This window comes from Strix aluco, chromosome 1 (genome assembly GCF_031877795.1).
Source record: "Strix aluco isolate bStrAlu1 chromosome 1, bStrAlu1.hap1, whole genome shotgun sequence".
In the NCBI taxonomy this organism is placed as follows: domain Eukaryota; kingdom Metazoa; phylum Chordata; class Aves; order Strigiformes; family Strigidae; genus Strix; species Strix aluco.
Window position 1 is genome coordinate 141110903 of NC_133931.1, and position 19258 is coordinate 141130160.

Consider the following 19258-nt stretch of genomic DNA (forward strand, 5'->3'; position numbering starts at 1 on the left):
GGTAATGAGACCTGTTTTGCTGAGGTTTGAAATTGAAAAAAAACAAAAACCAAAAAAGCAAAAAGCAATAAATATTTGTGCTAAATTCAAACTTGCACAGGAGGCTATAATGGCTCTACATTTTTTTCAAATACCAGCACGAGTTCTGTTGTGTGTCTTGTACCCACTAATGGATTTTAACTTTATTACTATCCAGTTTTATTGGAACTAATCAGAAGACTGTAGGAATGAAAGGACTCCCACATTACTGAAACAGTTAATTTTTTTAAAGCCAGGCTACTGAAGTGCAAGTTAAAAGGGACGAGCAGATCAAATCCATGTGCGGGTCATTTAAGAGCTCGGTCTCATTTTTGAAATATAGATTATCCAAGATAACATGAATTCAGCATTTCTATGTAATGTTGCTTCATTGATTGATCCCTTAGGCCAACAGGACTTGGCTGTAGATAGATATCTAAAAACGAGTTTTAAAACTTTACTATGTTTTAATATTTTATAACCTGTCAAAAAAAAATCAGTTAGAGGCTCTGCCTTTTCTCAAGTTCTGATATCATGGCAGCAGATCTTCAGCAGAAATGTGTTTTTTCATACAACTAAATGGTAGTTGCCACAAAAGCACATGGCGAGTCGTGACTCTGAAGAAATTCCTGGGTGAACAGTAGCAAAGGTGAAACGAATGGCTAACACCTGCCAAAACCTGCATGGAGAGTGCTGATGTCATCAGCTGTGCCATCACTTCACAGGCAAAGCCTCCGCTCAGGTCTTGACAGGTAAGGGTAGGAGGCTATGACCTTCAAATAGTCTATTTTAAGATGCATTTTCTGTGTGGTCTTTTTAAGTCTCACTGAAGCCTGGGCAGGACCCAGCCTTTTACTCATCAGGTCCTTATTTATGTTTATTTATAAGCTTTTCCATGGAGGTCATCCTGGTAGTATGTGAGTACATTATGTATATTAATGGCCTTGTCCTCAAGCTATGCTAGGAGTGATGAAAGTGCAATTCCTCCTTCTGACAACAGGCAACCGATGCAAAGAGAGGTGAGGTGATGGGCCAAGGTCATGTACAGAGTCTGAGGCAGAATCTCCTGTGCCCCAGCCTCAGTCTTAACTACTGCACTTGGTTTTTGGTTAAGTTATAGCTATTTACTTCAGTGGGAGCTGAAGCTTTCACGACACTTCCCAGGGTCACATCTAAAATGACATATCAGAAATGTGATAGACAGATACAGATGTACACAAACTTCAGGACTGAAGCTTCGTGAGTGGTTTCACAGACATCTCTAGAGCTCCGCTGGACACTTTGTGTGAGCAGTATAGAGACAATGTCATCCAACAGACACGAAGCTGGAGGATGAATTTCTGGCTCCACCATAGGCTCAGCATGGGAGTATTGGCAATTTATTTAATTTTTATGCAGTGTACTGTAAAACAGACATTCTGACACTACAGCCATCCTGCCAAAGCTTTTTTGAACACTCAGGTCAAAAGAAATTGTTTGGATTTTGATATCCTTCATGAAGCAATTGACTTTTCAAACCTTGTTATCCTAAAAAAAGAATACCGTACCCTAAGAAACCATCCACCGAAGCACTGGGAATACCCGGTCAACATCACAACGATGCTTAACACACTTAAGTAGCAGCAGTAGCAACAAGAAAGTGTAGTATTTGCCCGTTTACCAAGGCTACCGTTTGGGACATAACTGCACATGGAACTAGTTAACCCGTGTGATAGTAAAATACTAGCAATCTGTATTATGTTGACATTTAATAACCAGTCAAGAAAGATGAGAAAACACAAAGGAAATTGCAGTTTGTCCTAAGGTATGCTGAAAAGAAAAGCATATTACTCTCATCTCTTTAAAGACTACCATGCTGTAGCATCAGAACTGATAGTCCAGGCTAATGGATTTAAGGTTTCAGGACACACAGCAGCTGAAATTGAAAGTAATGTGGATGAAGGTGATGTGTTTAGCCTCAGGAAGCATAGAATTAAACTGTCTGCTGGTAGGAGGTGAGAGGGGAAAAAGCTGGGAATGCAGCAGTCCCTTGTTTCGGCAACAGCAACCCACAGGAAGGTGGGAGGGGGAAGGAAAGAGGGGGATGAAACCACAGCAAGTTTTCCCTTCAGTGTACCTAGCAGGAGATTAACAAAGAATATGCTTAATTATTGCTTCCTGCCCACCTGCCTAGTTCCTTCAAGAACCAGAGCTCACTCAAATAACATTCACTCCCTTGGCAAATGCACTCCTAATGGAAGCAGTTATAAATTAACCAAGTCAGTTTGCTTCTTTTACCTAGAATGAATTGCAATTATTTTCCTCTACCTTTTTTCAGACCTGCTGGTGAACTTTCAGTTTTCAGGGATCAAAATCTGGATGTCATGCTGGGGTAAATCTGCACAACTTCTGTTCAAGGCAGTGATATTGCCTGCATTTACACCAGTCAGTCATCCATCAGTTCTGGATGATCAAATTCACTGTCCTATTTACTGCTTTCAGTAATTCTGTGCTATCCTAGCCGATGCTAGATTTATTTTGTTAATAATTCATGGGTTGCCTTCAACTCATGACTCTCTGTGCTACACAAATGATATGAAGTAATTAAACTACCTTTAAAGCACCTTGAGTGCTGTTGGCAGGAACAACAGCAAGTATTTAAAAGAATATTTAATACTGTGTACTGCCGGCATGCATGCTGGGAAACAAGCTCACATCCCAGAGCCTACCCAGGGCCAATCACAAGAGAATGGCTTAATTGGTTAATCATATAAATTACAGTCACTTAATCATTTTAATCACCATCAGCCAATTAGCTTGGAGTTATGGGCTCTGAGGTAACAGTTATGCAAATGTTTGTTCCACTGCAAGCTATTAACAGCCATATTTTCTATATCAAGCTGACAGTGACAGATGTGAAGAGGGAGGTGAAGAAAGTAAGCATTTATTTAGTATAAACTTCTCTCCTTCTGATTAGAATGACACAAATTATAGGAATGGCCTTAAAATAGATCAGTTGTCTTTTTTGTCATAGAAATTACTGTCCCTTGGTTATGCTGGTGTGGGCACACTGAGGTGATCTCCTAGATGTTTTTGCAGAACACTACCATGATTGCTCCAGTGTCCCAGCATCCCTGTCACTATTAATGAACCATTTCACTAGTAGGATAGGAATAAATGTTAGCATTCAGTTACTGGAAATCTGCAATAGTGAGTGAATGCTAGCTGGTTATAGTTCATCAACAGTGGATAGTTTCCTGGAACACAGGCATAAAACCTTTACTGTGTAATTTTGGGTCTTACCTGTTCTGTTTCTGTCAAAATCACCCCTCAGTTTCATCTCCATGACTGTAGTGTCATCGTGCTGGTTTAAGTGATACTACTCATGTCAAAGATCAGAATTTAGCTACAGCTTTTTCTCATAGATGAGAGAGTATGGATGAGGTTTTTCAATATCGTATAGCTCATTTGCATTGCTTGGGTAAAATGGGACAGCAGAGCAAAAACCCAGACGTAGGAAACACAGAGCAGCAGAAGCAGCTTTGGTACAGTAAGACTCATGGGTGCATTGGACCTGGGACATACAAGATTTTTGTGTGATCAGATACCCATTGGTATTAGTTCTGTTCAGGAAGTACATTGTTCTGCCCCATCGCCAACTTGGTCTCCCTTGATAGGCATGCAGAAGTTTCAGAGCTTCATTCCTATAATAAACCTGCTATGGAAAAAAAAAAGATGGAGAGGAGGGGGACATTTGTTAACATTACTTTTTTATAGTATATATTTATCAGCCAAAAGTACACTTAGATATCTAGCTGATAAAGAGGGTGCAACAGCCATGATTCTCTGGAGCATTCAGAACTTTGTCACTAAAATGTGATGCAGCTCTCAGAAAAATACTTAGGAGTTACAAAGCCTCACATAGAAAATGCACTCGTGTCTGGTGTGAGAAGCCACAAATCAGCCATTCTCAAAAATGCCTCACTACCATCAAGAATCTGAGTTAAAAGGTTTCCACAAAACTCCATTACCTTCATAATATTTTGACTTGGGTTTTTTTGTGTGTGATGTTGCTTTAAAATATTTGGAGTTGCAAAGTTCCATATTTGAGGCACTGAGAGGCATGATTACATATACACACATATCACTGTCATCAGAGCTATGTATTATGGCTTGAATTAAATGTGCCTACTAAGGATATCAGTAGAAAGAATAATATACAGTTTTAAGCCATAGTTATTTGAAACCAATTAACCTTTTGGACTCTATAATACTCAATTAACAAATTATTACATCTATTAACCATTTATTAGTTCTTTATCAGTTACTCATAAATAGAACCTTAAGGTAAAGCATGATCATTCTGGCTATTTAACATAACAGTCATTTTGGGGAGATAACATATGAGTTAAGAGTAACTTATTTCAGGACAGAGGGGCTGATCTTGTCAGGTAGAGCAGAAAAATTAACCCCCTTACTACATATTAACCAACACAGAAAAAACTTACGGCTGAAAAGGCTGTTCACAAAGTGTTTCCTCTTTGGTGCAGGGGAGGAGGAAAGAAATATGTTTCTGAGCTTCAGCTCAGTCTCAGTGATGCCATGAATAAATGAGCTATGTATGTATTCTAACTACCTTAACAAACAAAGAGCTACAAATAGGTTGCCACCTCTGAAATGCAAAAATACCTGGCAAAGATGGGGAAAAAATTGCTGCTGCAGCTGCAGATGGGCCTGTACATGCAAAGCAACTCTGATGCCAACCAGTAAAGTCTATAGTGAAGGCAGCCAAGCTGAATGACAACCAACTGGAGGGCAATCCCATTCATAATAGGTCTGTGAGCTAGGAAAATATTTGCTTACAAATTTTTATGGAGGAAATAAAAATTGAGATTAAAGCCTTGATCTTATAAAAAGACTAGACCAAGCAGTGTTCTGTGCCTACAGAGAGAGGACCCATCCATGGCACACCACATAAGCACAGTGCTGTGCCTGTATGGATGGCACGGTCCTGAAAGGCTTGGGATCAGTGCCATGGCTGAAGGAAAACCCAGACCTGAGGCTCAATCCCAAATAAGAAGACCAGGTCAGGAATGACACGTCCTCTCCTTGTAAAGGAACAAAATGCCTCATTTCACAGCTCTGATGCCACAGTGCTATTGCATCTTTTGATGACCTCATTTGGGAGAAATCCTGAAAAATACTTAAGTGATACTTTTAAATTTCTGTCTTTACGCAATACTTTACCTTTTTGTAGCACTACGGAAGCTACCGTTGAGTAGCAATATCTTTCATCTGTGTTGACAGGGTCCCCTGGTCTTTGCTGTGCCCTCAGCAGAGATACTTATGCCTGGTAAGCACTGCTTCCTCTGTCAAGGTCATTCCACAGCTTCACAGACATGCTCTGCCCGAAATAAATTAATAATGGAGCACACCTATCAATATTTATTACAATTACTCAGGCAGAATGTAAAACAAAGGCTTCATCCATCAGCAGCATGCAGTCAGACCATTGCAATGACCCCAGAACCAGGCCCTCAAAACCTTCACCCCCTGTAAATGGAAGTGAGGGTTGGAGCTGCTCTTCTGCTTCTGCAGGGAAGATGGACCCAGGTAAAGAATCTGAACAAGAAGAGATATTCCTGCACAGGAGGGAGAAAGCTGTGAGGGCTCTAATTGGCCTTCCACTGAAGTATTTCCCAGTGCCAAAGAGGAAGGGTGTTGTCTAGCACATTCATTTATTCTATTAGGCTGAAATCCTCCAAAATCTTTCTATGACCCGCATGCCAGAGGATGTCTTTAAGATGGTGGTTGTGCAAAACCACTCACTTCTGTAGCTAAGTGATTATATTATAGCCTATTACTTTTCAGCTTCAAAAAAAATAAATGCAGCTGTGATTTTGTATGTGTGTGTGTGCACTCTTTAAAAGCCTTTAGAAGAAGAACAACATCCTTGCTAGTTTATTGAATGACCAATTGTCATATTTTCATCTGCTACTGAAAAACCATTTTTGTGGATGTTTAAAAAGATGTTTAATGTCAGGTTTTCTTCATTTCTTTACTAGTGCTATTGTTTTCCTATCCCTACATTCACTTCAACCAAGCAGTGTGCGAGGAATGCCAGATCAGGCTTCCTGAAAATTAGGCTCAATTAAGCCAGGTGGCCTTTGATTGTTAACGATTGATTAGAAAGCAAAAGACAGATTTACAGCAAAATAGTCAATAACTGAACTTTTTTCTTTTTTTTTGGTAAAAGAGACCTCCTTTATGCCTGTTGTTACTTTTGGTATTCCATTAAGATGCTTATATTTATGTTACCACGTCTTGATAGAAAGGCTTTATTTATCCTATCGACAAATCTGTCACTTAGAAAAGAATATAATGCTGCTGCTGTTTTTACTGATTAGTGATAACGTCGACTGTATTAAATACGGTAATGATCTTAATATATTGTCATTTAGGTACACGATGGTGCTTGTTTTCTGCTTGTAGGGAGGTCACACTGTACCACACTATTTGTTTTCATTAGTGTGTTGAGGGTGAAGAGGTACATTGGTGCATAACCCCAGAGCAGGAGCAATCTCCACTCAGGAACAGTGCTGTGCAAATGTTTTTCTCTCTGATATTTCTAACCTTACAATGAGCACAATGAATCTTTGACCTGCCTTAAGCAACAGTGTGCCTAAGGAGTGGCTTGCATCACAAACTCGATCAATATTTGTTTCAGGCATTTTAGTCCAGACAGACAAGTTATCTGAGGTTGTGAATACCAGCAAACACAGGTAGATGGCCAGAGTTAAAGTCAAGAAAGGGCCATGGCAGCAAAGCGCAGCCCCAGTGGAAGCTTAGGCACCTCGGGGAGCAGCATCTGAACAGGGGCTTTCTGAATCTCAGTTTTGGCCTGAATTCCTGTTTGAATTGAAGTTTGGATGCCGGTACGTCCACTAGTTGTAATACCAATTACACCTTAGTAGCAAGGTAGCTCTGAGAAAGATCCTAGCCACTTCTGGTTTTAGAGGCCTAAATATTTTTGGAAATCTGGCTCCATCATCAGCTGCACAGAGAAGCAGCCCATCACCAACGCACAGGCAGCTGATATGAACAAGATTTTCTATCATTCTTCCTCCCCATCTCCCTGTCTCTGACATCTTCACCAGGCTGCAGGAAACAATGAGCAGCTGAATGATACCCAAACCTGAGAGATAGGTGCATGGAAGAAGGCTGGTCCATGGATGGCCTGCATTTTGAAAGCAGATACCAAAATCAGGAAGGAAAACAGTCAGATCCTGTTTTTCAGTGAGAGTTAAGTATAAAAACCGGTGACTCTCCTTCAAGCACCCACATAGCTGGGTGAGCCTTGTAGTGGGCATGTCAAGGCATTGAGTGCACCCAACAGCTATTCCTCTTTGGTACAGGGCAGATTTTCCCCAGTGCCAATGCAAAGGCAATGTAGGACTGCAGATTTCTGGAAGGCACAGGGAACTGCAAACTCCCCTTTGACTTTCACCCTTTGCAGTGATTACATGTATGGATTCAAAAGATGTTTAAGGGCCACGGGGAAATTAAGACAAAATCACAGCTGTATGGCTTAAGAAATGTAGGAATAGAAAGGACATGGTTAAATTAATAGGGGTGTTCTGTTGTTCAGATCTGGGAACATGCAATACAAGCCAGGTCTGGGCAGTGAATGTTAAAGCAGCAGTAAAATGGGCAACATTAAAAGTATAAAAGGACTATTATAAACTCCTGATTTAGCCTTCTTAATAAAAACTGAAAGCTGGCATTGCTTCCAGTAAGGGCTACTGAAAGTGTGACTGTGTTAGTACAGGTGAGGCCAGGGAGAGGGAAAGGAAGAAAAAACAGAGCATCAGGAGAAAGTGTGCTTTTATTGTCTGATTTTGGTTTTTATTAGCAAAGTTTGTACTGAAAAAAGGGTAGCTGGATTGCTCTACTTTACGTAGTGAAGGAGAGCCTGAAGAGTCCCCATAGAGAAAGAAGAGAAGGAACTCATCTTTTTAATGTGCTCCATTTTCTATCTTTGAATCCAGAGATTTCAGCCCCCAGGCAGCAGCCAAGGCAGAAGTTAAATAAGAAAACAAAAGAATTTACTTTCTTCTTTTTGGGCTGGCCATAAGTGACCTCTCTTAAAGCTCTTTTATTGTGCATTGAGGTAAGTCAAATGACCTTGCACTGGCTATGGACTAAAAAAAGAAATCTGACTGATCCTCTGGAGGGTTCCCTGTCTTTGCCTCTGCTGACTGCACAAGGGCCTTCATCAGCTGTTCTTCCTCACTGAAGTCCTTAGCTACATGCTGGACTAAGGTGCTGTGGGGACCTGGGGACACTGTGGGACAAAATGCAACCTATTGGGATACTGTGAGTGGCTCTCATCAGTGCCACTTCCACCGAAGAAAATAACCTCTTCTCCATGTGCACTAGGCTTCTAGCAATGTGTCACCAGTCAGAAATTCAAAGCGCTGAAGGCCTGACCCTACCCTGGACGTTGGCTAGAGACTTTATTATTAGCTTATGACCAAGAGAATTCTGTTCTGTTCGTTCTTTTCTCATACACCGTATATTGAATTAACTGATGAATTTTCCCCTGAAGAACTCTGTCTTCTTCCCATCGCTCTTTCTCCTTTAACCCTTAAGGATAGTATCTAAAATAATTGAGAACTAGAGTTAAAATAGCTAAAAACGAAACAGCTGTTGACCCTGATCTTTCAACTGTTCCTTTCAATTTTAGTTACTCTTGTAAATACTTTTAATGAGGGACACAGAGTATTTTTATTATCTTAACTAATTCCAATTATTTTCTCAGTTGTGTCATGCAATATGTTACTATTGATTAAGTTAATGCAAATTTTCTTTTCTTAGAAAGAAGTAGGTTAGATCTCTTTGTGACTGACCAAGGCATTTGGTTTATACTTGCCCTCTCTAATTGACAGAAATCAGACTAAAATAGACAAATAATTGAAAGACCATTCCCCACCAGTTTTGAGTTGGTAATGGATTTAGATTGACCTAAGTCTGCAGTAATGCAGGTGTGAATAAGGATTATTGAGTACAATTAATTTCTGCTTCCTCTGTGAACAGTCTGTATAAATGTCTGAACTTACAGGATAGGACTTCATGAATGATTTGGCAGATCAGCTTCAGAGAGATGGTGGATTTGATGATGTAAAGAATAAGGTAGGTGGTATACTGAGCACTTGCCCTCCCACACAGTATTCAGCACCTTTCAGGATTAATCCCTAACTGAGGGCTGTTATGATTCACATTTATAATGACCAGCTCACCCTAATAAGAAACAAGCTACATTTCAAACTTTGATCCAAACATAAATTGGCTGCTGGTCAATTAAACAGAAATTAGATCATCACTCACTAGGCCAAAGGCATCAACAATATGTTGATGTATTTCTCAATAGCAATTTCTTGAAATCATTCTGCAGCTGTAATTAGAGAAGGCAACAGAGTTTTGTGTCTCTGCTTTCTTGTAGCTCTGTCCCTTTTGGGTCCAAGAGAGGCAGCTGTAGCTGTGTTCTGGTGCATGGAAGCTCTGGAGATCTGATGAAAGGAATCAGGTGACAATTTGCAAACTGTGGTTCCTGATGCTGCACTCCTAACTTGAGCAGTGTCTCATGCCTCCCATGCTGGGAGGAAAAGTCTGTTTTAGAGAACTAGAAAAAAAACCATCATTAACTGAGAGGTAGGTATGGACAAGAGTAGTAATTTCTGTAGATATAGACTCCCGGAGATGAAAAAAGCATGGTAAGATATTATAGGACAAAATGTCCTAATCACTCCTTGAATTTTAACAGAAGAAATTATGGAAAGAGGTGAGGAATCAGCATCAAGTGAAATACTAGTGCAGTAAATACAGTAATTGTTCATTCAGGAGAATAGTATGTCAGGAATACTTTGTAAAAAGCAAGAAAAGCAGCTGTTTGATCTTGTGTTTGTGAGTAATACGTCTTACAGGTCTGTGATTGCTTACTATGCATCATGTTCTCTGTATTTCCATTTCTATTTTATTCCAGTTAATTATAAATAGCTAATATTCCCAGAAGTACAAAGCTACAATAATGTACTTTCATCTCCTGAGGACTTCATGTCATTTTAAGAATAAGAAAACCTCCCCTAACTAGATCAAGTGTTTACTCCAGACCAAAAATGTATCCACAACTGTAAAAGACTATGAGAATGTCTCCCAGTCCAAAGGGTGCCTGAAGATTCCTGTCTGTGCAAAGGGCTGTGCATATGTGGGAATCTGTGTGCAGTTTATGCACTCTGCTGGATAAGAAATGCTGTGAGCATGGCTGCAAAAATAGAGTCCCTTTTGATTGAGTTAACCTGGTTTGTACCACCATTACCATTAATTTACCTTGAAATGTCAAGGATTATAGATAGAAAAATAATACTGGAGGACTGTTAAAATAGACAGTTTTCTGTAAGAGGCATCCATTTCCAGTGGCATAGCAACTGCCACGAAGACTGAACAACCTTATACTATGTAACACCTTCTTTCCAAAAATTTCCTACCTCTGAGCTGTTCTGAGTCAGGTACCAAGCTAAGGGCAAAGGTTAAGCCAGGCCAGTTCAGCAATAGTAACTGTACTTTCTAACTTTAAGGAAGAGGGAAGGACGGGAGATGTGGGGAAAGTGGACCAATGGTCTTAATACAGAGAATTTCACATTGGAGGCTGGCAAGGAAACATGGAAAAGTAGAAGTGAAGGCAAGACAGGCAGAAGGCAACTAGCTGGGTGAGGAGGGAGGATGTGGAGACTGAGAAAGAACTGTGGTATGGGAGAAAGGAGAGAGACTGCATCAGAGGCACCACTGAGGTTACCAGGCTGTGAAGCAGAAGTGTGCCTGAAAGGACCAGACGGGTCGCACAAGGCGCTGAGTGGAGAGGCTGAGTATAACTGACCGAGGAGTCCATATATGAGGCAGGATTGAATGGTGAACATGAGGAGGAGGGGCTGCCCACTTCAGTGAGGAAAGGTGGTGGGGTAGGAGGCTACTGTACTCTGACAGAGAGGCTGAAGGAGACCCAGCAAAGGGTTGCGTTTGAGAAGGGGGGATGAAGAGAAGATCTTTCCAGAGCCGTAAATGGTAACTGAGATCTCCAGCCCGAGTCTCGCTATTCTTCTGTCAAGAAATAACTATGAAAACTGGTAAATATTTCTAGTACTAATCTCCCAGAATGATGACAGCTTAGTACTATTACCAGTTACTCCATTGACTCACCTAATAGAGGTCCAAAGGTCCAGCTCTGCTGATGACCCATAGGAGTGTCAGTGTGATGCCATGTGATAGAGTTTGTTTTTCCATATGCTTTCGTGAAAACCCTAGGAAATTACCTCACAAAAGCATATTAAAAGGACTTTATTAATATAGCACAGTTAATCAGAGTATAAGCTAGGAAATGCCAGAGGTGCCACAACCAGCCGACTGTTACTTCTCTGGGGTGTTGCAGTCCCCACTAATAAAATATCACAACCAAAATTATAATAAAAAAGCAAACAGATTTTTTTGGGTCAGTCATGCTGTGCTCACTTTGAAAATGACTGCATGGTAAGGCGAGATTTTAAAAGTTCCAAACAGAAGCAATTAAGTTGGTGAAAGAAAATATAGCTATTTGCAAATATGCCTTCTCCTCCTTCACTCTCCAGTGCAAGAGTACTCCTAAGGGACTAGTTAATTTCTGCATGTGTATGTACTGTTCTTTAGGTCACAGTACAGCAGACTGAGACACAGAAGTTCAAGCCAAAATTGTTTTGCAATTAAGAAAGTGTTGCAAGGTGAAGTTGTGAGGGGAAATAATAAAAAGGAGGTCTTTAGTATATTTTTTTTTTTTTTTACTTCAATGGATCTCAAGCATATGTTTTAATCTAAGGTACATGCTTGAGAAATATTGTTTTGAATTAGGTCAGACTTAGATGTTTAAGAGAATTCATGAATGAGGGGCAAGGCAATATACACTGCACATTGTATAATGCTTTGGTTTAAGGGTCTCTGGTTATCAGAGAATAAAACTGATATAAATCATATTAGTCACATACATTAAGAATAAAACCTGAGACAGGACTAACATACTTTAAGCAGCCCACACTGCAAGCACCTTATGGCTAACAGAGTCCCTGCCTTACAGCAAGGAATTACTTTCCAGCAGGCCGGTGAGATATCAGCGCAAATTAAGACTTTTACACTGTCGGAAAGAACAGTTTGGATTGAACCAGGGTCTCCTGAGTCCTAGCCCAACCTTCACAGTCCTAAGCAGTTGTATGTAAACCCCTTCATGCTAACTAAAAATAGGCTAAATACATTTTAAATGGCAAGCTTTTGAGAATTGTATTTTCTCAACAACCAGCCATGGAATACAGAACAAAGCAGAGCCCAAGTGTTAATTGCTCCAACCCCATAATTAAATGCAGACATACTGTACTCTGACTGTGATTCTTGAAAGCTTGCCCACTTGTTTTTTTCAGTCCAATAAAAAAGAACACCATCAATTTTTTGTTTGAGTAAATGCTGTTTGCAATAGCTGACGTGACAATAGGTCATTGGCATAATTACGATCAGAAATGCCTTCATGCATTAACTACAAGCTAAAAAAAAAAAGGCAGTAGTCAAACCACTGCAAATTATTCTGCTTATTAACATCCGGTATGCTTTAGAAAGCAGTGAACGTGCATGTGTTTATTTTGCGGTTCTGTTGGGGAATGGCCCTGGGATCAGATTTAGAGCATGCCTGCCTGGATGAGCCCATGCTCTTAGTTGGACAGATGCACGCCTGTCTGGCCCAGAAGCCAAACACTCACATCAGCACAGTACCATGAGCAACCTAATGTGTGTTGCCTCTTTGCTAGTATGTCTTCATAGCTCTGGACCAAAGGTCAACCTGCATACATCAGGACCAAAGTGTTTGCAGCTAGAGCCAGTGTCACTCTTCCTCCATTCGTGTCCTATGATCTGAGCCAACATGAACCATTTTCACCTGACCTACAGTATGTAGGTCTTTCTATCCCTCTCCAAGTCTGACCTTCACTGTTGGCTCTATTTAGGAACTAAATGCAAGTTGAATATTTATGATTTAGATGTGCCAAGATCAAGCCTTTACTTCCCAATTAAATTCAAGTGGTTGGTTTAATAAACAAGAAATCCCTTCCAAAAATTGAATCAAAACATTATATGCCTTCAGGGCTTGGATTCCCTAGGCTACCTTCTGCTTATGTTTTATTTGCATCCTGCACATTTTCTTGGTAAGTGAGTGTCTAGTTCTGCAACAAAACCAAAGCTGAGATTTTCATATGATCACTTGTGGATGCTTAAATCGAACACCAAATTTAATAGGCCACTGTAAAATACGGGCAATAATTTTCATTTCCTTTGGAGGGTGGGCAGCATTAGGGCATTGTTCTCATCACCAACTGTACGTTGGTGAGATGCTCTCACGTGGGTAGGAAGGCAGGGGTGTTGTTGCTCTCACTGCGGGGGTCCCCTCTGAGGAAGCCCCGCTCATGTGCTTGCACTTTGGAAGCTCACTGAACCAAAATGGAGGTTACCCTGTGCTCACGGTCCACCTCCTTTCGCTCTCGGCACCACCTATCCTTTGGGCATTTACCATCTGCGTCCAGATTCCCATGCAGAGAGGGGTTAAAAGCACTGCTACACTTACATCCTTAAGCTCAATGGACTTTGTACCACAATGGTTTCTGCTGTGCCCCAGCAGTACTGGCTGGCAATTTGAAAGGTGCTTTATGATCCCTGCAGAGTGAAATAAACTTGTAAGTGAGAGGTAAAGCCTTGAGCCTGAATAGTGCTATAAAGCTGTTTTGCTAAAGTTAGACAATCTCAAATAATATTCCTTTGGGGGCTGAGGAAATTCTTGTGGGAAAGAAGAGGATCAAGATACAGTGAGGGAAATGCTCAGTAGATGCTGTGCTGCTCGTGGTGTCATGGCTTTTGCCTGCGACAGAGATCATACACCATTGTTTCTCCATCCACAGGTTACTGGGCTATGCACCCCCTCTGCAGAGCAGCTCTCCGAGATTGCAAAGAGGTCTTCTGACTCTTATTTGAACCTCCAAAGTATCTCTAAATCTGATCTGATTATTTCCTGACCAGGCATATCAGTTTTTTTCCCCTCCTTGGTACCCAAATACAATACAGCTAGTGAATTAATCAATTAATTTTTTTCCCCCATATCAGTACTGTATCCTACTGTCACATTTGCATTCTGCCTTACATATTTCCTTATAAATAAGACATTAAACCTGAGGAAGCTTTAGGGAGTCTCTGACACAATTCAAACATCTTCCTGGAAAAATATAAACTGTTCCTTTCTAAATTTGTCCTACGGTTTGAAACCAGAAATATAATTCTTCTGAAGCTGTTAAATATGGTGCAATTATTAAAAGACTGTGGTGTGCTCGACCAAGAGGCAATAGCATCTCTTCAAACAGGTAAACCATCCCTGTAAGCTGTTTTAGAGATCCTTATTAATAACAGTAAATAATTACTATTACTTCTATAACCAAACTGGTTTAGGCCCATGGGAATGCAGGGAGAGAGCCGACTCCTCCAGTGAGAACTGCAGCCATTATTTTGGCAGCATTGAACCTAGATTTATGGTATTCCATTAAGAAGGAATGCATTAACTCTACAACTGTCACCACTGCATTGATGTCAAAGGAAGTGCTCTGCCTGGCTTTGCTGACTTGATTGATGGAAAATAGTATATCAGTCTGGTCGCTCTCCCTCTGATGAGAAAGGCAAGTATCCTGGATCCCTGAAGCTATAGCAAAGCTCCATTTTTTTTCTACTCTTGGCTAATTCTCCCGCATTCTTTGGCCCTGGCCATGGAAAAGGAAAAATAAGACAGTTGACTTTTTTACATTGCCCAGAGAGGAAGCAACCCAACAGGCAGAGCAATGAAGTTGAACCCTTCTTGCCTTCCACTCCAGTTCAGTTTCAGGCTTGAACTTTGCACCGTTGCTATCACCACAGTGGGTGAAACTTAAACAGTGAATTCAAACAACTACACATTTGGAGATCACTGCAGATTGAAGCCCAATCAAAATCTTGATTGCAGGATAAAGATTTCTTACCATGGAACCACTCTCCCAAGCAGATTGCAAAAATACTGGATTCATCTCTGGTGAATACTTAAAATAGCACCTATTCCTGTAGCACATTAAAAAGGCACTTATTTTTTGCAAAGCGGGGAAGTGCTGCTGTTGCTCTTGAACAGACGTAGAATTGAGACACACAGGAAACGTCTAGTAAGTAAAATAACCAGGGACCATGCTCTGGCCCCGAGGCCAGGCAGCACAGCATGGCTCAGCTCTACATACCATAGTCTCTTCTTTCCCTTCCCCACCCCCTCAGACCCAGAGTATTTGAGTCGAAATTGCCTGCTGGGAACCGTCCCTGGCACATGCTCTCCCCTGAAGCGTGTCTGTGTGTTGTCTGGAAGAACAGCAATCAGCACAGCCAGGACTGTGCTTGGGAGTGTGCTAGCAATTAAAGAGCATGGACAACTGCCGGCCTCTGCTGCCGCCCTGCTCTGTCTGTCAGGATAGACACAGCAAAAGGAGCTGTGTGTCCTTTTACGGGCCCAAAAAGGACTTGGCAGAACATGAGCATTCAAGTCCATAAATACGATCCTTAAAACTCTCATCTAAACCTATTGGCATTTCAGTTTTTAACAGCAAGCTGAACCAGATGGGTAACATTCTGCATCTGTATGTCCCCAGCTGCTTCAGTTGTGGTGACCCAGAATATTTGCTTTTCTGCTCTGAAAGACTTTGACCAGATCAGGGAGGGCACTATTGTCAGTCAAGTCAGGAATGTAAGGAAAAGATGAGATCTATGATCAGCTTCATTAGATTTGCAAATGAGATCCCCAAGTGCATGCACATGCACACACACACACACAGAGCTGTGAACATGCACACATATGCATGCACAGTCCAAGAGACAGTGTCTGGTAAAACCTCAGAGCCATCTAACATATATGCAGCAGACAGGTTCTGCAAAAACCAGTGCCTAAGTCTCTTCATGAACCAACTGATGCCCCCATAGTCACACTGGGGTCTTAATCCTCTCCGTTTCTGACCCTGCTCTTGTCTGTAGAAGGCACAGTGGCTATGGTGCTGACCAAAGACTTGAACAATCTGAATTCCTCAAAAACCAAAAGGGCAGGACCACAGCTAAATTGCATACCATACATAAGAGATGGAGAAATCAATAAAACATATTTTTTCTGAGTTTTGTTTTCCCTTTGAGTCAAGAAGTAAATTCAGATTATACTATTTTATCAGCTTCTTGCTCATACGCATTGATGGTTTTGATTCTATGCCTTAAAAAAAAATAATTTAGGATGCTGTCTGTTAGTTTTCTTCCTGTGTTATTATTAGAAATTGTCCCTGTAGACTTAAAGCTAATGTTCTCTTTACAGAAATAATCTCTATTATTCATAATATTTTTGGCCTGAAATTAGTCCTTCCACAAAGCCTTCCCATCTCAGCTGGAAGATTAGTCTCTTTACTGTCTTGTTTCACTGCCCTCTTCTGTTACTCATCTGCTCATACTTCATCTCATCCAAAGCTTTTGCAAAAGCAAGGGGCTTACAATGAACTCATTAATCAGCGTTTCTGGAGTTAAGATGTGGGGAAGTCTCACCCCTGCACATCCTCTCATCATTGCTGTGCTTATCATCATCTTAAATTGGTTTGTCAGCCAGCCACTCACCTCAGTTGCTGTTTCTTGCTATGCCAGCATCACACTCCCTTAAAGAAATCATAAATTATGGCATGTAGAGAGGTTCATATACCATTGAGCCAAAATAATCACTCAGAATGTTGTTACTGACATTTCCCTCACAGTCTCTCGCACAAATGGGTGTTTCTAATTCAAGTTTTACATTTTCTTTCTGCCAGTTTTCAGTCAAGTCTCATATTTGTATTAAATGTGAGCTATTGAACTCAGTTCACTGAGTTATTTCACAAATAACTAATACAGATTATTCCAGAAACCATCATCCCTTAATTCTTTACCTTCTAAAATGTGTTTACATATTAGGTTTCTCTAAATTGTGTAAGAATTCAGACAGGGAAATTCAGTGCAAGCCATACAGAAAAGATAATAAATATAGTTGTGTACAGAGCAGTTAGAAAACTGGTCTTTTCCACAATAGGGAGCAGATTTTTCTCTATATTTGCCTGACCGCCATCTTGCCCTTTCTAATACACTTAGTCATCACTCTTCTAGAGTACCAGGCAATGTGATTCAGCAATCTTCAGGCAAAACATAGCACAGATGTGTTTGGTCAGTCTGCTGGCTAATTGATAATACATCAGCTGACAGCCTGCAGGGGAACTGGCTGCAGATGTCTTGTGTTGAGAGCTGTGTAGCTGTGATGACCATTATGAGTGCATTAAGCTTCAAATTTTGTATTTTTGTAAAGAACTCTGATAAATGATGGCCATTTAAATATTCTGAAATAAATATGTTAAACATATTCCTGACTATCAGACTTTATTATCAAAACCTGCAGTTGCCAGGGACTTGTTTTTGATATATTCATAGAAGGTATAGATGGAAAGAAGCAGCAAAAGCTTTATTTGATAATATATATTGTTAACTGTTTGCATAAACCCTGGTAGGAAAGAACTCTGTGCAGCAACCTAACATACACTCTCATCTTTCTGTTTGATTGGAGACTTCCAAATAACCATTGGCAGGACTAGCACAACACAACAAGCATCTGTGTCTCTGCATCAGTTTCTATTGCCACGACAATTATCTGTATGAAATCAGTTCTTTACGATAATATGTGCTCTACCATAACAGACCCAGCCAGTTTGGTACAACGACTCTTCAGAGGATTTAACTTTTTATTATTGATTCAAAAAGAAAGAAGCAATCTGACTGAATAGCTGACTCTTGAGCTAAAACATGTTTTATCCATTCATTTTTCAACAAGCTTTCAAGACTGTACTGCATAAAGTTTATTTTAGCTATCAAAAAAACCATCAAGATGTGTTACTCATTTTAAACAAATGTTCCTATTGTAGTGTCAGATTTACATGTTTTTCTGGCTCTGACTCAGATGGATTCTTCATGGGGATCAAAGTGATAAAGTTCATTACATCAGAAAACTCACTTAGATCAACTTACAGTATTTCAATGAAAGCGAGTTTCCTTTGCTGGAACAACTTAAAGTACATGCATATATTTTGATGTTCCTGGTCCCAGTCTGGTGATGTTCTCAGCCCAGATACTCTCATTGACTCCAGAGACACAGAAAAGGTAATGCAAATATTCCAAGGTTATACCCATTATACACAGGACACAATGTTGAAAGTTGTAGCTTTAACAGAAATTGAAGTTATTTAACACTCTGCTAAGAGCCTGATGCACTCAGGAAGATTTTTACTGTCGTCTGTGGGTTCATGATTTTGTCAGTGGGCAGACACAGATTTGTTGCATATTTAATGAGCTATATAATTTTTGGACTATTACTGCCAGCTTCTCCTACAGAATATTGTCCTACTGTCCAAACAGTAACATTCCTTTACACCTACTCACCTATTCATGAAAATGAAAGTAAGATCAGTAAAGAATGTTTTAAACCATTTTTTAATGAAAAAATGCAGATCCATCCATCAGAACAATTCGTGAGAAGATGTCATTTACATAAATATTTCAAAGGTTTGAGGCATCCAGAATGGAATGGCTGATCAGAAGGAACAGGGTAAGCTGTGAACACACAGGGTCAAATGCCCAAACACCCACATTTCCTGGGTTTACCTCAGCTATTGAAATGCTGGATCTTCTGAGCTGGAACTTTTTTCTTTAAAACTGGTTGAGCTTGAGGCCTTGTTGCATCGCAAGACAAAAGCGAATGTCAGACATTGGGATTTTTTTTCCAGAATTGAATTCCTGTTTTCCAGCTACCCCCACCTAAGTGACTAAAACTGATGACCCCATCATCTTTTGTTTGCACAAGCTTTCTGATTTCATACCACATTATTTTGTTGGACAGTATTTTTTCCTGAGCTGATCCCTGTAGCTCACTATTAGCAGTCAACTGTGCTTTCAAATAGCTAAATATTTCTGCCAACAGTTACGTAGCACCAATGTAGTCTATGATGCAGCTGAGTTATCCCCAAACTAGCTTTTTCCACCCTATGGTCTTTAACCTCTGGAAGGAAATTTTCTTTGACATGCCCACCTGGACACAGAGCCC